The following is a 20,104-nucleotide window of genomic DNA, read 5'->3' as shown; positions in this document are numbered from 1 at the left end:
ATCCTAATTTTAGTATTTTTATTTTTTTTGTCTTTGTATAGTTTCACAAATCTATTGATTAATTTGTATATCCCCCCTGATGAAGCTACCAGGAGAAACATGTCGGGATAATATATACAAATTTGAAACCTTTGCTGTAGCTGAATATCTGCTTATGTGACCACTTTTTTTCATGAACTGCTGTATTTCAATTGTTTTTGCTACGCTTTTAACTTGATTCTCATTAAACTTATATAATTCTTTTTTTTTTTTTCTAACCTGTATGGTTCTCAGGGATTTTTATTGTGCTTGCAAATAATAATGAGACCCGTGCATGTTAGAAAAAAATAATTATGTAAGTTTAATGAGAATCAAGTTAAAAGCGTAGCAAAAACAATTGAAATACAGCAGTTCATGAAAAAAAGTGGTCACATAAGCAGATATTCAGCTACAGCAAAGGTTTCAAATTCGTGTATATTATCCCGACATGTTTCGCCCGGTAGCTTCATCAGGGGGATATACGAATTAATCAAGAGATTCGTGAAACCATACAAAGACAAAAAAAAAATGCAAAAATGATTATGTTTATTGTTTACATTTTGTTAGCCTGTTAGTTATTCTCTTTTTTTGTCTAACAAAATTCAAATAATAAATATAACTAGAAAATGCATTCCCTGAGGAAAATGCGAGTGGGAATGCTGAATTGCTGAGCCCGCACCAAAGCCATTCACCATAACCACTACACTATCTTTAGGACACACAGCTCCTTTCTCTATCTGCAAAGTAGAGAGTATGCTGACTTCCTGGTCGCCCCTCCCCCCTCAAGAGGTTTCCCCTCCCCCCAGGTCAGTGAGGAGGAATATTGCACTGAGGTAGAAAGCTATTTATGGAAAGAAATTCCATTACAAACGCCTTTTAATTCACAGACCAATACATTAATTACGCCTCCAAACAAAACGTAATAAATCCACAACCGTACATGCGATCGATACAGCGACTTCACCGTTTGAAAGACACGGCCCTTGTGAACGCATCGATATGAAATTTATGTTGATAAACTTAAAATTGTGGCCATGCCAGCGATTTAGAAAAGAGCGTCTTTGTGTGTTTTGCAGGAAAAATTTTTAAATTTTTAACATGGACGGTCAATGAGAGTGGTTTTGTCACTCTTGTCCTTTAGAAGCTCCTGGAACTAAAACTAAAATACGTATCACAAAACTGATCACATTGCCTGAAACCAGACAAGCATACCTACGTTTTGATATATAAATTGTGTATGACAAGTAGATCTTGTGGGCGTGAGAGCAATTTGTTCGCCCTTTTTTTAAAGATAATTTTTGTTTTCAAAGATCTCCACTCTAAAGGTCACATGACACACTCTAAACCTGCTCCATAGGATTACATTATAACCGATAAAAAAATCACTAAACGTAAATTGCGTTTTCACAAAAACCGTATAAGATATCAATCTAAAAAGTCATGTTTGGATAGCTGAATATTTTGTGACCGCTTTAAAGTTTGTTTGGTGTCTGTAAGTGAAAGTATGAAGGAGCTGAAACTTTTGGCAGAACGTGTGTTTTGAAGCAGGAAAAAGGATGTTCTCATTGACTTCAATGTTAAAAAAAAGTGTCTAAAAGCTTAATATTTTAAAAAGTATAAATAGTACAAAAAAACTTGAAGAAGTCCCATCGTTAGCTGAATGAGACGAACATTTTAAAAGTTAAATGGTCTCAATAGCTGAAAGTATGCAGAAGTTACGCAGAGCCAAAAAACGTACGGAATAAAATTAAGAAGAAGAATAATAAAAAACGAATATCAATACTGGGAATGCTTATTAAAGCATTCCCACTAATAATAAAAAACGAATATCAATACTGGGAATGCTTATTAAAGCATTCCCACTAATAATTTTTGTATGTTTTTGTCTTTGTATGGTTTCGCAAATCTCTTGATTAATTCGTATTACCCCTGATGAAGCTACCAGGTGAAACATGTTAAATGGACTGCCTTACCGAATGGACTGCCTTAAAGGACTTCCATTAAATGGATCAAATGGGAAGGACATAGGGATTTTTACGGTGCTTGCAAATAATAATGAGAACCATGCATGTTAGAAAAAAATATATACAAAGACAAAAAAAAAAAAAAATTATGTTATTTGTCTAAATTTTGTTAGTTTGTTACTTAGACAAAAAAAAAGAGAATAAGTAACAGGCTAACAAAATTTAGACAAATAACATAATTTTTTTATTTTTTTTGTCTTTGTATCGTTCCACGAATCTCTTGATTAATTCGTATATCCCCCTGATGAAGCTACCAGGTGAAACATGTTGAATGGGCTGCCTTATCGAATGGACTGCCTTAATTAAAGGTCTTCCATTAAATGGATCAAATGGGAAAGACATAGGGATTTTTACGGTGCTTGCAAATAATAATGAGAACCATGCATGTTAGAAAAAAATATATACAAAGACAAAAAAAAAAATTATGTTATTTGTCTAAATTTTGTTAGTTTGTTACTTAGACAAAAAAAAAAGAGAATAAGTAACAGGCTAACAAAATTAAGACAAATAACATAATTTACTTTTGTCTTTGTATCGTTCCACGAATCTCTTGATTAATTCGTATTACCCCTGATGAAGCTACCAGGTGAAATGTGTTAAATGGACTGCCTTATCGAATGGACTGCCTTAATTAAAGGTCTTCCATTAAATGGATCAAATGGGAAAGACATAGGGATTTTTACAGTGCTTGCAAATAATAATGAGAACCATGCATGTTAGAAAAAAAAACTATATATACTTATTCTCTTTTTTGTATATTTTTTTGTAACAGGCTATGTATAGTTTTTTTTTCTACCATGCATGGTTCTCATTCTTATTTGCAAGCAACGAAAAATTCCTATGTCCTTCCCATTTGATCCATTTAATGGAAGTCATTTAAGGCAGTCCATTCGGTAAGGAAGTCCATTTAACATGTTTCACCTGGTCGCTTCATCAGGGGTAATCTGAATTAATCAAGAGATTTGTGGAACTATACAAAGACTAAAAAAATACAAAAATTATATTTATTGTTTAAATTTTGTTAGCCTGTTACTTATTCTCTTGTTTTGTCTAACAAAATGTAAACAATAAATATCATTTTTGTATTTTTTTTTTGTCTTTGTATAGTTCCACGAATCTCTTGATTAATTCGTATTACCCCTGATGAAGCTACCAGGTGTAACGTGTTAAATGGACTGCCTTATCGAATGGACTGCCTTAATTAAAGGTCTTCCATTAAATGGATCAAATGGGAAAGACATAGGGATTTTTACGGTGCTTGCAAATAATAATGAGAACCACGCATGGTAGAAAAAAAAACTATATACCGTATTTTCCGGCGTATAAGACGACCCCCTAATTTTCCAGGAAAATTTTTGATTTTGGGATATACTCACTGTATAAGACTACCCCTTCCTACAAGTCTTTCTGGAAGCTGAGGGGGAGCCAGAACCGCTGACAGGAACAGGCTTTTTCAAATCTCACTGTGCCATTACATTCCTCACTGTGCCATCACTTGCCCCCACATTGCCATTGTGCCATTACATGCCCCCACATTGCCACTGTGCCATTACATGCCCCCACATTGCCATTGTGCCATTACATGCCCCCACATTGCCACTGTGCCATTACATGCCCCCACATTGCCATTGTGCCATTACATGCCCCCACATTGCCATCACTTGCCCCTCACATTGCCATTGTGCCATTACATGCCCCCACATTGCCATCACTTGCCCCTCACATTGCCATTGTGCCATTACATGCCCCTACATTGCCATCACTTGCCCCTCACATTGCCATTGTGCCATTACATGCCCCCACATTGCCATCACTTGCCCCTCACATTGCCATTGTGCCATTACATGCCCCCACATTGCCATCACTTGCCCCTCACATTGCCATTGTGCCATTACATGCCCCCACATTGCCATCACTTGCCCCTCACATTGCCATTGTGCCATTACATGCCCCCACATTGCCATCACTTGCCCCCACTGTGCCTGCACTTGTTGCCCCCCCCAGTGCAATAACACTCACTTTTTTCCCCAGCGCTGACAGTCTCCATACGGCGATCGCGAGCGTGTGTTGATTTCAAAGCCGCGCCTTCACTGCAGAGTGTTCTGTGATAGGAGGAACAAAAATCTTCCCAGCAGCGCCTCTGTTATGTTTTCCGCCTATCACGGACGTCTTCTCATCTCGTCCGAGGATGAGAAGGCATCTGTGATAGGAGGAACAAAGAACAGAGGCGCTGCTGGGAAGATTTTTGTTCCTCCTATCACAGAACACTCTGCAGTGAAGGCGCGGCTTTGAAATCAACACACGCTCGCGATCGCCGTATGGAGACTGTCAGCGCTGGGGAAAAAAAGTGAGTGCTGAGACTGTACCCGGCGTATAAGACGACCCCCGACTTTGGATGCATGTTTTTGCATCCAGAAAGTCGTCTTATACGCCGGAAAATACGGTAGACAAAAAAGAGAATAAGTAACAGGCTATGTATAGTTTTTTTTTCTAACATGCGTGGCTCTCATTATTATTTGCAAGCACCATAAAAATGTCCTTCCCATTTGATTTATTTAATGGCAGTCCATTCGATAAGGCAGTCCATTTAACATGTTTCGCCTGGTAGCTTCATCAGGGGTAATACGAATTAATCAAGAGATTCATGGAACTATACAAAGACAAAAAAGAAAAAAATACAAAAATGTATGATATTCATCGTTTAAATGTTGTTAGCCTGCTACTTATTCTCTTTTTTTTGCCTAACAAAACGTAAACAATAAATATAATCATTTTTGTATTTTATTTTTTTTGTCTTTGTATAGTTCCACGAATCTCTTGATAATTTGTATATCCCCCTGATGAAGCTACCAGGTGAAACATGTTAAATGGACTGCCTTATCGAATGGACTGCCTTATCGAATGGACTGCCTTATCGAATGGACTGCCTTATCGAATGGACTTTCATTAAATTAATCAAATGGGACAGACATAGGGATTTTTACGTTGCTTGCAAATAATAAACTATACATAGACAAAAAAGAGAATAAGTAACAGGCTATGTATAGTTTTTTTTCTGACATGCACGGTTCTCATTATTATTTGCAAGCACCATAAAAATCCCTATGTCCTTCCCATTTGATTTATTCAATGGCAGTCCATTCAATAAGGCAGTCCATTTAACATGTTTCGCCTGGTAGCTTCATCAGGGGTAATACGAATTAATCAAGAGATTCATGGAACTATACAAAGACAAAAAAAATATATATATACAAAAATTATGATATTTATTGTGTACATTTTGTTAGCCCGTTACTTATTCTCTTTTTTTTGTCTAACAAAATTTAAACAATAAATATCATACATTTTTGTATTTTTTTCTTTTTGTCTTTGTATAGTTCCACGAATCTCTTGATTAATTCGTATTACCCCTGATGAAGCTACTAGGCGAAACATGTTAAATGGACTGCCTTATCGAATGGACTGCCATTAAATAAATCAAATGGGAAGGACATAGGGATTTTTATGGTGCTTGCAAATAATAATGAGAGCCACGCATGGTAGAAAAAAAAAACTATACATAGCCTGTTACTTATTCTCTTTTTTGTATGTATAGTTTTTTTTCTAACATGCATGGTTCTCATTATTATTTGCAAGCACCGTAAAAATCCCTATGTCCTTCCCATTTGATTAATTTAACGGAAGTCCATTCAATAAGGCAGTCCATTTAACATGTTTCACATTGTAGCTTCATCAGGGGTAATACGAATTAATCAAGAGATTCGTGGAACTATACAAAGACAAAAAGAAAAAAATACAAAAATGTATGATATTTATTGTTTAAATTTTGTTAGCCTGTTACTTATTCTCTTTTTTTTGCCTAACTTAAATTTAAACAATAAATATAATACATTTTTTTTGTCTTTGTATAGTTTCACGAATCTCTTGAATAATTTGTATATCCCCCCTGATGAAGCTACCAGGCGAAACATGTCGGAATAATATACGAATTTGAAACCTTTGCTGTAGCTGAATACCTGCTTATGTGACCACTTTTTTTCCCACGAACTGCTGTATATCAGTGAACAAATTTGTTTTTGCTACGCTTTTAACTTGCTTCTCATTATACTTCTATACAGTAAAACCTTGGTTTGAGAGCGTTTTGCAAGACAAGCAATTTTTTTTTTATAAATTTTGCCTTGATATAGAAGCGATGTCTTGATATAAGAGTAGCGTCATGTCACCACTGAGTATAAAAGAGAAGAGAGGATCCTCTAAGTGTAGCAATATGGTTACATTTAATGAAGGTGCAACATTTAGCAACTTATTGCTACACTTAGAGGCGCCTCTCTTCTCTTTTATACCCTGTAAATAAAATGCTTTGATATACAAGCGATTTGGATTACAAGCATGTTTCTGGAAGGAATTATCCTCGCAAACCAAGGTTTTACTGTATTTCTTTATTTTTCTACCATGCACGGTTCACGTTATTATTTGCAAGCACCGTAAAAATCGGGTATGAGTCGCCAATTCTTTGGGCGTTCCATCCATGGTTGGCAATAAAAATCATAGGGCCCCCCCATACAACTTGCGTCAGGGCTCAACAATATCCCAGCGCCCGGTCGCAAATGCAACAAGAAATTGTGACCTGGTGCCCGCCGGTAGTTGAGTCTGCGGCTTTGCGGCCTACAAGGCCGCAAAGCCGCGGGCTCAATTACCAGCCGCGCGCGGGGGCGCACGGAGGCACAGGATCCTGTGTCTCTGTGCGCCCCCACCGCGCGATTGCGCAGGGCCCACGACAGCCGGTAACTGAGGCCGTGGCTTTGCAGCCTTGTGAAGGCCCAAGCTTACTTCTGTGACCTGGCGCCATCTGGTGGCAGCCGTTGGCATTACAAGTAAAACAGCAGTTCTTAAAGTGTTTTTTCACTGTTTTCACTGCCATCTCCTTCCCTCTAATTAGAACCCCCAAACATTTTATATATTTTCTTTATTCTAACACCCTAGAGAATAAAATGGCGATCGTCGCAATACTTTCTGTCACGCCGTATTTGCGCAGCGGTCATACAAGCGCACTTTTTTTGGGGAAAAAATACACTTTTTTAAATAAAATAAGACAGTAAAGTTATCCAAAAAAATTTTTTATATTGTGAAAGATAACGTTACGCCGAGTAAATTGATACCCAACATGTCACGCTTCAAAATTGCGTCCGCTCGTGGAATGCCGACAAACATTTACCCTTTAAAATCTCCATAGGCGACCTTTAAAAAATTCTACAGGTTGCATGTTTTGAGTTACAGAGGAGGTCTAGGGCTAGAATTATTGCTCTCGCTCTAACGATTGCGGCGACACCTCACATATGCTGTTTGAATACCGTTTACATATGCGGGCGCTACTCACGTATGTGTTCGCTTCTGCGCGCGAGCTAGGCGGGACGGGTCGCGTTTCCTGGCTCCTAACTTTTTTAGCTGGCTCCTAGATTCCAAGCAAATTTGTCAAACCCTGACCTACGTGATGTTGCCCTCCCCCTTCTGGCAATGGTCAGTACTGCCAGTACCCCTTATCGGCAACCCTGGCAGCACTACCCCATGGTTGATGTCATTGTTGGCCAGGTTCAGCACTGTGGAGATGGTAGCTGGCTTCGGGAAGCCAATACACAGCATGGTGGTCATGTACTGCGCCTCTTCGGTCTCCATCCAAGGAATCCTCCGCTCACACCTCTGCTTCCTCTGCTGAGCCACTCTGGGCACCACCTGCCTGCACTGGCGACATGTCTACTGCCCATGCCGCTTGGACGTGACAACTCACATGATTGGTGGCCATGTTGTGTTTGAAGTAGAGCAGGCAGCCAAGAATGGGGGGGGGGGGGAATGGAAGCCCCTCTGCTGACCTGATTAGGGCTTAGCTTTAGATTGATTATTATATCGATTGATATCTGATGAGACGGTCCCCCTTCAATGTTATGCCAGAAAAGGAGGGTGGGGGGGGGCAGGCATGTGTCCAATCAGGGCCGATCCTAGGGTCACAGACACCTGGGTGCAGAAATATTTCTGGCGACCCCACATGGGCGGGGTCATTTTACTAACTCCTCCCCTTTACAAATGTTTCTATGGCTATGACTCAAACACAGAGATTCTCCCCTAAGAAGTCTTCATTAGTGTCCCCCATCAGAGCCCCCCAGCAGGTGTCCCCCATCAGAGTCCCCCCACAGCAGGTGTTCCCCATCAGAGCCCCCAACAGCAGGTGTCCCCCATTAGAGCCCCCCCAGCAGGTGTCCCCCATCAGAGCCCCCCCACAGCAGGTGTTCCCCATCAGAACCCCCCACAGCAGGTGTCCCCATCAGAGCCCCCCACATCAGGTGTCCCCATAGATCAGTACTTGACCAATAGATCCCTGTAGCTCGACTCAAACACAGAGATGCTCCCCTAAGAAGTCTTCATTAGTGTCCCCCATCAGAGCCCCCCCCAGCAGGTGTCCCCCATCAGAGCCCCCCCCAGCAGGTGTCCCCCATCAGAGCCCCCCTCAGCAGGTGTCCCCCATTAGAGCCCCCCCAGCAGGTGTCCCCCATCAGAGCCCCCCCACAGCAGGTGTTCCCCATCAGAGCCCCCAACAGCAGGTGTCCCCCATTAGAGCCCCCCCAGCAGGTGTCCCCCATCAGAGCCCCCCCACAGCAGGTGTTCCCCATCAGAACCCCCCACAGCAGGTGTCCCCATCAGAGCCCCCCACATCAGGTGTCCCCATAGATCAGTACTTGACCAATAGATCCCTGTAGCTCGACTCAAACACAGAGATGCTCCCCTAAGAAGTCTTCATTAGTGTCCCCCATCAGAGCCCCCCCCAGCAGGTGTCCCCCATCAGAGCCCCCCCCCCAGCAGGTGTCCCCCATCAGAGCCCCCCTCAGCAGGTGTCCCCCATCAGAGCCCCCCCAGCAAGTGTCCCCCATCAGAGCCCCCCCCCCACAGCAGGTGTTCCCCATCAGAGCCCCCCACAGCAGGTGTCCCCATCAAAGCCCCCCACATCAGGTGTTCCCATAGATCAGTACTTGTCCAATAGATCCCTGTTGCTCGGGCGCGCTTGGGAGCAGAAGCACATTACAGGGGGCGGGGCATACGTGGCATCTTTGGTTACTTGGAGGGTGGCACTCGAAGAGCATTTCTGGGAGTGCACGGGATGATTGGCAGCAGCTCCGGCCAACCCAGAAGCCTCTCATCACACCGCCTATGGGAGAGGAGCCGACACATAAAAGAGGGGGCGGGGCAGACAGGAGACTGCTCCGCTGTGGTACCCAGACTGGATTCCGGGGACAGCGGGAGGTATGCGCTCTTGTCAGTTGCCAGCGGAGAGAGCAATCGGGATGAGGAAACGCAGCACCCGCTACATGCGCTCCGCCTCTGGACACAGACAAGGAGGAGGAGGGAGGGGAGCACTTTGGAGCTTCGACGCCCCCACCTCTGAGGCGCCTGGGTGCGGAGCACCCCATGCACCCTGCCTAGGATCGGCCCTGTGTCCAATCTTCCTGAAACATAGAAGGTCATAGACCCTCAACATGTGGGGGGTACCTTATCTCCATGTACCCTGTTGGAGGCCTTCTTTAGGTTTCCAGCCCCAGTCCCTGCCTTCACTTGCCTTTCTCCATGGGACAAACACGAAACCTCACGCAAATGCAACAAAAGTTGGCCGAATCTTCTGAAAAAGTCATCTCAGCATCTGAACCCGATAACATTTCCTCCCGGGAAGGACCTAAATAAAAGTAAAAAGAAAAAACAAGAAGTAGAAAAGTGGAAGTCGCGTCAAATTTTATTTGTCATAATGACTAAACAAGTTTACGGAGTGAAAATGCTGTACGAGGCGCTTAAACTTCTCTTATTTTCTCTATTTTTGTTTGTTAAGAGTGGGAACATTTTGGTGTATCTGCTCAATTGGTGAAAAAATATCTATTGATTCTGCCAGAAATCTAGTGAGCTAACAACTTCCTGTAGTCTCTACCTGTGCACGAGGAAGAGTAATGGAAGTAAGGGAGGAGGAGGAGGGAGAAGATTAGGAGGAACGGTTATGCGAATGGAGAGGGGTTATGGAGAAGAGGAGGGGTAGGGAGAAAATTAGGAGGAACGGTTATGCGAATGGAGAGGGGTTATGGAGGAGGGGTAGGCAGAAGATGAAAAGGAGGGATTATGGAGCTGAGGAGGAGGGGTTATGGAGAAGAAGAGGACGGATGAGATGAAGAAGCATGGTTATGGGGAAGAGTAGGTGAGGAAGAGAAGTGTTGCAGAAGAGGAGAAAGGAAAAGATGGGGAGGACGGGTTATGGAGAAAAGGAGGAGGGGTTTTGGAAAAGAGGAGGGGGGGAGGAGATGAGGAGGGGTTATGGAGAAGATGAAAAGGAGGGGTTAAGCCGAAGAGGAAAGGGAAGAAGATGAGGAGGAGGGGGTTATGGAGAAAGGGAGGAGATGAGGGGTTATTGAGATGAGAAGGGGGAGGTAATGAGGTGAAGGAGTTATGGAGATGAGGAGGAGGAGGGGTTATGGAGAAGAGGAGGAGGAGATGAGGAGGAGGGTGGGTTATGGAGAAAAGGAGGAGGGATGAGTTGAAGAGGCATGGTTATGGGGAAGAGGAGGTGAGGAAGAGAAGTGTTGCAGAAGAGGAGAAAGGAAAAGATGGGGAGGATGGGTTATGGAGAAAAGGAGGAGGGGTTATGGAAAAGAGGAGGGGAGGAGGAGATCAGGAGGGGTTATGGAGAAGAGGAGGGGAGGAGGAGATCAGGAGGGGTTATGGAGAAGATGAAAAGGAGCGGTTAAGCCGAAGAGGAAAGGGAAGAAGATGAGTAGGAGGGCTTATCGAGAAAGGGAGGAGATGAGGGGTTATTGAGATGAGAAGGGGGAAGTAATGAGGTGAAGGAGTTATGGAGATGAGGAGGTGGAGGGGTTATGGAGAGGAGGAGGAGGGGTTATGGAGAAAGGGAGGAGGGAGGAGATGAGGGGTTATTGAGATGAGAAGGGGGAGGTAATGAGGTGAAGGAGTTATGGAGATGAGGAGGTGGAGGGGTTATGGAGAGGAGGAGGAGGGGTTATGGAGAAGAGGAGGAGAAGATGAGGAGGAGTGTGGGTTATGGAGAAAAGGAGGAGGGATGAGTTGAAGAGGCATGGTTATGGGCAAGAGGAGGTGAGGAAGAGAAGTGTTGCAGAAGAGGAGAAAGGAAAAGATGAGGAGGAAGGGTTATGGAGAAAAGGAGGAGGGAGGAGATGAGGAGGAGTGGTTATAGAGGGGGGAGAAGAGGAAAGGTTATGAAAATGAGGAGGGGTTATGGAGAAGAGAAAGGGGGAGGAGAGGTTGTGGAAAAGGTGATGGGAGGAAATGAGATAGAAGAGATTATAGAAATGAGGAGGATGGAGAAGATGAGGAGGAAGAGTTATGGAGAAGAGTAGGGGGGAGGAGATGAGGAGGATAGATTATGGAGAAGAGGAGGGGGGGGGGGAGATGAGGATAGATTATGTAGAAGAGGAGGGGGAGGAGACTAGGATGAGAGGTTATGGAGAAGAGGAGGGGGAGGATAGGAGTGGGTATGGAAATGAGGAGATGAGAAGGAGGGGTTATAGAGAAGGGGGAGGAGGAGGGGTTATAGAGAAGGGGGAGGAGGATGGGTTATGTGGAGGAGATGAAGAGGAGGGGTTACAGAGGAGAGGAGGAGGTGTTATGGAAAAGTGGAGGGGGAGGAGATGAAAAGCAGGGGTTATGGAGAAGGGAAGGGGGGAGGAGGTGGGGTTATAGAGAAGAGGGGAGGAGATGAGGAGGAGGAGTTATGGAGAAGAAAGAGATGAGGAGGAGGGGTTATGGAAAGGAGTCGATGAGAAGGTGTTATGGAGGAGATGAAGCGGGGGACTTATGGAGAAGATGAGGAGGAGGTGTTATGGTAAAGAGGGGAGGAGATGAGGAGGAAAGGTTATGGCGTAAAGGAGGAGGGAGGAGATGAGGAGGAGTGGTTATGGAAAAGAGGGGAAGGGGATGAGAAGGTGGGGTTATGGGGAAAAGGAGGAGTAGGGAGAAGATAAAAAAGAGGGATTGTGGAGAAGATTAAAGGGAAGGAGCTGAGGAGGAAGAGTTATGGAGAAGAGGAGGAGGGGTTATGAAGAGGAGGAGGGAGTAGATGAGGAGGAGGTGTTACGGAAAAGAGGAGGGGTAGTAGACGAGGAGGGGTTATGAAGAAAAAGAGGAGGGAGAATATAAAAAAGAGGAATTATGGAGAGGAGGAGGAGGGGTTTTGGAGAAGAGGAGGAGGGAGAAGAGGAGAAGGAGGAGTTATGGAGAAGAAGAGGGTGGAGGGGATGAGGAGAAAGGGTTATGGACAAGAGGAGGAGGGAGGAGATGATGAGGTGTTATGGAGAAGAGATGAAGATGAGGGCTTATGGAGGAGGGAAGGGGGTGAGGAGGAGGGATTATGGAAAAGAGGAGGGGGAGAAGATTAGGAGGAGGGGTTATGTAGAAGGGGAGGGGATGAGGAGGAGGGGTTATGGTGAAAAGGAGGAGGGATGAGATGAAGAGACGTGGTTATGAGGAAGAGGAGGTGAGATAGAGAAGTGTTGCCGAATAGGAGGGGAGGGGGGGGTAATGGAGAAAAGGAGGAGATGAGGTGGAGGGGTTATGGAGAAGAGGAGGGGGAAGAGATGAGGAGGAGGGGTTGTGGAGAAGAGGAGGGGGAGGAAATGAGGAGGAGGGGTTATGGAGAAAAAGAGGAGGGGTTATGAAGAAGAGGAGAGAGGTGAGGAAGAGAAATGTTGGAGAAGAGATGAGGAGGAGGAGGGGGGGTTATGGAGATGAGGAGGAGGGGTTATGGAGAAGAGGAAGGGGAGGAGATGGGGATAATGGGCTAAGGAGAAGAGGAGGGTTATGGAAAAGAGAGGGAGGGAAAAGATGGTGAGGAGGGATTATGGAGAAGAGGAGGAGGAGGGGATATGTTGAAGAGGAGGGGGAGAGATGAGGATGAGGGGTTAATGAGAAGAGGAGGGGTTATGAAAAAGAGGAGAGAGGTGAGGAAGAGAAATGTTGCAGAAGAGGAGACGAGAAGAGATGAGGAGGAGGGAGGATATGAGGAGGAGGAGGAGGGGGGTTATGGAGATGAGGAGGAGGGGTAATGGAGAAGAGGAGGGGAAGGAGATGAGGAGGAGGATTTATGGAGGACAGGAGGGAGAGGAGATGAGGAGGAGGAGGAGTTATAGAAATGAGTAGGGCAGAGGCGATGAGGAGGAGAGGTTAAGAAATGAGGAGGGATTATGGAGAAGAGGGCGGGGGAGGGGGGAGGAGATGTGGACAGGTCTGTGCCCTTTGTAACCCAACACAAATGAAGTAGGCAGGGCTGACACCACATGATGGTAGAAAGGTGTTTTAATGTTTCATGGGGAAAGTGGAAGACTACGGCCCAGATTCTCGTAGAATCGCGTAAAACTGGGCGGGCGTAACGTATCTGATTTACGCTACGCCGCCGCAAGTTTTACAGGCAAGTGCTTTATTCACAAAGAACTTGCCTGTAAAGTTGCGGCGGCGTAGCGTAAATCACCCGGCGCAAGCCCGCCTAATTCAAATTAGCCGGGTAAGGGGGCGTGAAGCATTTAAATTAAGCGCGTTCCCGGGGCCGAACGTACTGCGCATGCGCCGTCCGAAGAATAGGACGTCCGCAAGGACGTCATTGGTTTCGACGTGAACGTAAATGGCGTCCAGCCCCATTCACGGACGACTTACGCAAACGACGTAAATTTACAAATTTCGACGCGGGAACGACGGCCATACTTAACATTGATTGCGCCTCATATACCCAGGGGCAACTTTACGCCGGGACAAGCCTAACGTAAACGTCGTAACTTCACTGCGTCGCCCGCGCGTACGTTTAGGAATTCGCGTATCTAGCTAATTTGCATACTCGACGGGGGAAAACAACGGAGGCGACACCTAGCGGCCCAAAAAAAATTGCATTTAAGATCCGACGGCGTAAGAGCCTTACACCTGTCGGATCTAATGGATATCTATGCGTAACTGATTCTAAGAATCAGGCGCATAGATACGACGGCCCAGATTAGGACTTACGACGGCGTACATTGCGTTGCGCCGTCGTAAGCCCTTTGAGAATCTGGGCCTTGATTTCCGGCACATCAACGCCATGTTTCCCAGGCTCTGCACTCCCATCTTTGGACCCAGGACTGGCATGGAAGGCGCCGCGGTGAAAAATGGGAGGGATACCAGCGAATGTCCATTTGCTGATCTTCCCTACCTAGTAAGAACCCAGAAGTAAAAAGGTGTAAAAAAAAAAAAAAAAAGCCCTCCCAGGCATTTTAACCACTTCCCGCCCGGCCTATGGCCGATTTACGTCCGGGAGGTGGTTCTGAAATCCTGACAGGACGTCCATGGATGTCCTGCAGGATTTCATGCCGCGCGCGCCCGTGGGGGCGCGCGGCGATCGGTGATGCGGGGTGTCAGTCTGACACCCTGCATCTCCGATCTCGGTAAAGAGCCTCCGGCGGAGACTCTTTACCACGTGATCAGCCGTGTCCAATCGCGGGTGATCACGATGTAAACAGGAAGAGCCGTTGACGGCTCTTCCTCACCTGTGTCTGACAGACGCGAGTAGAGGAGAGCCGATCGGCGGCTCTCCTGACAGGGGGGGGTTCGCGCTGATTGTTTATCAGCGCAGCCCCCCTCGGATCGCCACACTGGACCACCAGGGATGCCCACACTAGACCACCAGGGTGGGCCAAACAAAAAAAAAAAGCATTGAAAAAAGAAAAAAAAAAAGTCTTAAAAAAAAAAAAGCTTTTTTAAAAAAAAAAAGATGCCAATCAGTGCCCACAAATGGGCACTGACTGGCACACTGGGTAGATCAGTGCTGCCCCACAATGTCCATCAGTGCCACCCCAAGTGTACATCAGTGCCACCCCACAGTGCCCATCCATGCCCAGTACCCACCTATCAGTGCCCATCTGTGCCACCCATAAGTATCCATCAGTGCCACCCATAAGTGCCGCCCATGAGAGCCCATCTGTGCCGCCTATGAGTGCCCATCAGTGCCGCCCATGTGTGCCCATCAGTGCCGCCTATGTGTGCCCATCAGTGCCGCCTATGTGTGCCCATCAGTGCCACCTCATCTGTGCCCGTCAGTACTACCTCATCGATGTCCATCAGTGCCGCCATATCAGTGCCCATAATTGAAAGAGAAAACGTACTTATTTACAAAAAAATTTACAGAAAAAAATAAAAATGTAATTTTTTTTCAAAATTTTCAGTCTTTTTTTAGTTGTTGCGCAAAAAAAAAAAAATCGCAGAGGTGATCAAATACCACCAAAAGAAAGCTCTATTTGTGGGGAAAAAAGGACGCCAGTTTTGTTTGGGAGCCACGTCGCACGACCGCGCAATTGCCATTCAAAGTGCGACAGTGCTGAAAGCTGAAAATTGGCTTGGGCGGGAAGGTGCGTAAGTGCCCGGTATGGAAGTGGTTAAGGATCTCACCTCAAAAAATGTTGAGCCCCCACACACAATACACGCACAAACACGCCGCCTATGTATAAGAACGCGGATTGCACCACACATGTTACATATCGCCGCACACGTGACGCCAGAGTGGAAGCAACGATTCTAATATCGCAATTCATAGTCAACTCTAAACTGATGATCTGTAGGGAGGGACTTAGAAATTTGGATACTGGACTGTCGCTGTTTCTCTGTGGGGGGGGCTCTCTGTGGGGGCTCTCTGTGTAGGGGGGCTCTGTGGGGGCTCTCTGTGGGGGGGCTCTGTGGGGGGCTCTCTGTGTAGGGGGGCTCTGTGGGGGCTCTCTGTGGGGGCTCTCTGTGGGGGGGGCTCTGTGGGGGGCTCTCTGTGGGGGCGGGGCTCTCTGTGGGGGGGGCTCTCTGTGTGGGGGGGCTTTCTGTGTAGGGGGGGCTCTGTGAGGGGTCTCTCTGTGGGGGGGCTCTCTGTGGGGGGCTTCTCTGTGAGGGGCTCTGTGGGGGTCTCTCTGTGAGGGGGCTCTCTGTGTAGGGGGGCTCTGTGGGGGCTCTCTGTGGGGGCTCTCTGTGGGGGGGGCTCTGTGGGGGCTCTCTGTGGGGGGCTCTCTGTGGGGGCTCTCTGTGGGGGCGGGGCTCTCTGTGGGGGGGCTCTCTGTGTGGGGGGGCTCTCTGTGGGGGGGCTCTCTGTGTAGGGGGGGCTCTGTGAGGGGTCTCTCTGTGGGGGGGCTCTCTGTGGGGGGCTTCTCTGTGAGGGGCTCTGTGGGGGTCTCTCTGTGAGGGGGCTCTCTGTGAGGGGGCTCTCTGTGGGGAGCTCTCTGTGGGGGGGCTCTCTGTGGGGGCGGGGCTCTCTGTGGGGGGGCTCTCTGTGTGGGGGGGGCTCTCTGTGGGGGGGCTCTCTGTGTAGGGGGGGCTCTGTGAGGGGTCTCTCTGTGGGGGGGCTCTCTGTGGGGGGCTTCTCTGTGGGGGTCTCTCTGTGAGGGGGCTCTCTGTGGGGGGGCTCTCTGTGGGGGGGCTCTCTGTGGGGGGCTCTCTGTGAGGGGGCTCTCTGTGGGGGGGCTCTCTGTGAGGGGGCTCTGTGAGGGGGGGGGGGCTCTCTGTGGGGGGGGGGGGGCTCTCTGTGGGGGGGGGGGCTCTCGGGGAATATGTTACCAAACATTATATTGATGCAGTTTATAGAGATACATTTTTATCCTGCATAGGAAATGTGCTGAATGTACTTGGGGATGTGACATCGATCGATTGTAAATCTGTCCGTCTTTCTGCACAGGTATTTTTTTTTAATGATCGTTCTGTCGATCTGTCCCATAATACTCCGATGTTTTGCTTTTATTTTATTATCATTTGTAGAATTGTCGTGTTTTTTTACCAGAACACAGACACACCTGTAAGGAGCGGGGCCCCGGCGCTCTGGAGCGGCGCAGTGCTACCTCTGAGCAGCAGAGGGAGGAATTTATTAATGAATCGATCGTATAATAATTCCGTCTTCTAGAACAGGAACTCTGAACGTGCGCGAGAAAAACGATCAGACAAAAAATATGAGTGACTGTCATTTAAATAGACGCAATGACACAGAATAGTCCTTCAAATCACTGGTGTCAGTGGGATCGTGGCCCCCAGGGGAGAAAAGCCCCTCAATTTCAGGGTGTCAGTGGGATCGTGGCCCCCAGGGGAGAATAGCCCCTCAATTTCAGGGTGTCAGTGGGATCGTGGCCCCCAGGGGAGAATAGCCCCTCAATATCAGGGTGTCGGTGGGATCGTGGCCCCCAGGGGAGAATAGCTTCTCAATATCAGGGTGTCAGTGGGATCGTGGCCCCCAGGGGAGAATAGCCTCTCAATTTCAAGGTGTCAGTGGGATCGTGGCCCCAGGGGAGAATAGCCCCTTAATTTCAAGCTGTCAGTGGGATCATGGCCCCCAGGGGGGAATAGCCCCCCCCCCATTTCAAGGTGTCAGTGGGATTGTGCCCCCCAGGGGAAAACATACCCTCAGTTTATTGGGGTTAGTGGGATCGTGGTACCCGGGGGTGAATAGCCTCTTCATTTATTGGTGGCAGTGGGATAGTGGCCCCAAATAATTGATGTCAGTAGGACAGTCAACCCCAGTCACATATAGTACCTCAAATCATTGGTGGCAGTGGGATAGTGGACCCCAAATAATTGATGTCAGTAGGACAGTCAGCCCCAGTCACATATAGTACCGCAAATCATTGGTGTCAGTGGGATAGTGGACCCCAGAAGAGAATAGCCCCACAATTTAATGGTGATAGTGGCCCCCAGGGAAGAATAACCCCTCAATTTATTGGTGTTGGTGGCATCGTGGCCCCCAGGGGAGAATAGCCCCTCAATTTCAAGGTGTCAGTGGGATCATGGCCCCCAGGGGAAAACAGATCCTCAGTTTATTGGTGGCAGTGGGCTAGCGGTCCCCAAATAATTGATGTCAGTCGGACAGTGAACCTCAGTTAAAAATAATACCTCACATCATTGGAGTTAGTGGAAAAGTTGCCCCCAGGGGAGAACAGCCCCACAATTTAATGGTGATAGTGGCCCCCAGGGGAGAATAGCCCCTCAATTTATTGGTGTCAGTGGGATCGTGGCCCCCAGGGAAGAATAGCCCCTCAATATCAGGGTGTCAGTGGGATCGTGGCCCCCAGGGGAGAATAGCCCCTCAATATCAGGGTGTCAGTGGGATCGTGGCCCCCAGGGGAGAATAGCTCCTCAATATCAGGGTGTCAGTGGGATCGTGGCCCCCAGGGGAGAAAATCCCCTCAATATCAGGGTGTCAGTGGGATCGTGGCCCCCAGGGGAAAATAGCCTCTCAATTTCAAGGTGTCAGTGGGATCGTGCCCCCCAGGGGAGAATAGCCCCTCAATATCAGGGTGTCAGTGGGATCGTGGCCCCCAGGGGAGAATAACTCCTCAATATCAGGGTGTCAGTGGGATCGTGGCCCCCAGGGGAAAATAGCCTCTCAATTTCAAGCTGTCAGTGGGATCATGGCCCCCAGGGGAAAATTCTTGGCCCCCAGGGGAATACATACCCTCAATTTATTGGGGTCAGTGGGATTGTGGTCCCAGGTGGTGAATAGCCCCTCAATTTATTGTGGCAGTGGGATAGTGGCCCCCAAATAATTGAAGTCAGTAGGACAGTGAACCCCAGCCAAAAATAGTACCTCAAATCATTGGTGTCAGTGGGATAGTGGACCCCAGAAGAGAATAGCCCTACAATTTAATGGTGATAGTGGTCCCCAGGGGAGAATAGCCCCTCAAATTCAAGGTGTCAGTGGGATCATGGCCTTCAGGGGAAAACAGATCCTCAATGTATTGGTGTCAGTGGGATTGTGGCCTCTATTGGTGAATAGCCCCTCAATTTATTGGTGGCAGTGGGATAGTGGACCCCAGAAGAGAATAGCCCTACAATTTAATGGTGATAGTGGTCCCCAGGGGAGAATAGCCCCTCCATTTATTGGTGTCAGTGGCATTGTGGTCCCCAGGGGAGAATAGCCCCTCAAATTCAAGGTGTCAGTGGGATCATGGCCTTCAGGGGAAAACAGATCCTCAATGTATTGGTGTCAGTGGGATCGTGGCCTCCATTGGTGAACAGCCCCTCAATTTATGGGTGGCAGTGGGATAGTGGCCCCCAGATAACTGATATCAGTAGGACAGTGAACCTCATTTAAAAATAGTACCTCACATTATTGGTGTTAGTGGGATAGTGGCCCCCAGGGGAGAGAACAGCCCCATAGTTTATTGGTGTCAATGAGATAGTGGTCCCCAGGAGAGAATTCCCTACCAGACAGTGTACCTGTCCCTACCCTACCAACTCGCAAATGTGTGCCAAATCTGGGAGCCAGGGCTTTAAAAACGCCCTTCCTGACCCAAGATGGCCGCCAGAGTCACATGGGGAGGCAGCATCCAATGGGGATAGCTTCTCCAGTGACCCAGGAAGCCATAGAGGAACCCTGTTATTCCTGACTTCCTTTCCAACTGTGGGAGAGCGCCACCTGCAGTGGAGAATGTAGACTGCACCTGCCTACAAATGGGCCAGTGGCCCCCAAGGGAGAATAGTCCCTTAGTTCATTGGTGTCAGTGAAATAGTGCCCCCCCCCCCGGAGAGAATGACCTCCAAATAATTGGTGTCAGTGGGACAGTGAACCCCAGTTATAAATGGTACCTCAAATCACTGGTGTCATGGGATAGTGCCCCCAAGGAAAGAAGAGCCCCTCAGTTCATTGATGTCAGTAGAATAATGGGCTCCAGAGAAAAATATCCCTGTGTGGCCAGCTTCACGATCCCATGTGCTGCCCACCAGTGCCTCTCCTAATGATGTCTTTCTGTGCATATATGTATCAGAGCTTGCACTATATAAATTCCGTCAAATGCAGACCAATTGGCCTGTAACGGGTTACAGGTCTGTTTTATGGGAAGCTCTCTTGGCGTTTTGCTGGTGTGACTGGTATGACCATCATTCCGAGGTTCCCAGGTAGTATTTAAGGACTTAGTGGGAGGGGTTGGTGGTGGAGCGAGGAATGGAGAAGACCTCATGTAGGAGGAAGCTCTGGTTTCTCTGGCTGGGCAAAGAACATCTGCTCCACCATGTAAGCAAATCATTTG

Source organism: Rana temporaria, chromosome 4, assembly GCF_905171775.1.
Source record: "Rana temporaria chromosome 4, aRanTem1.1, whole genome shotgun sequence".
Taxonomy (NCBI): domain Eukaryota; kingdom Metazoa; phylum Chordata; class Amphibia; order Anura; family Ranidae; genus Rana; species Rana temporaria.
This window is presented reverse-complemented; position numbering follows the sequence as displayed.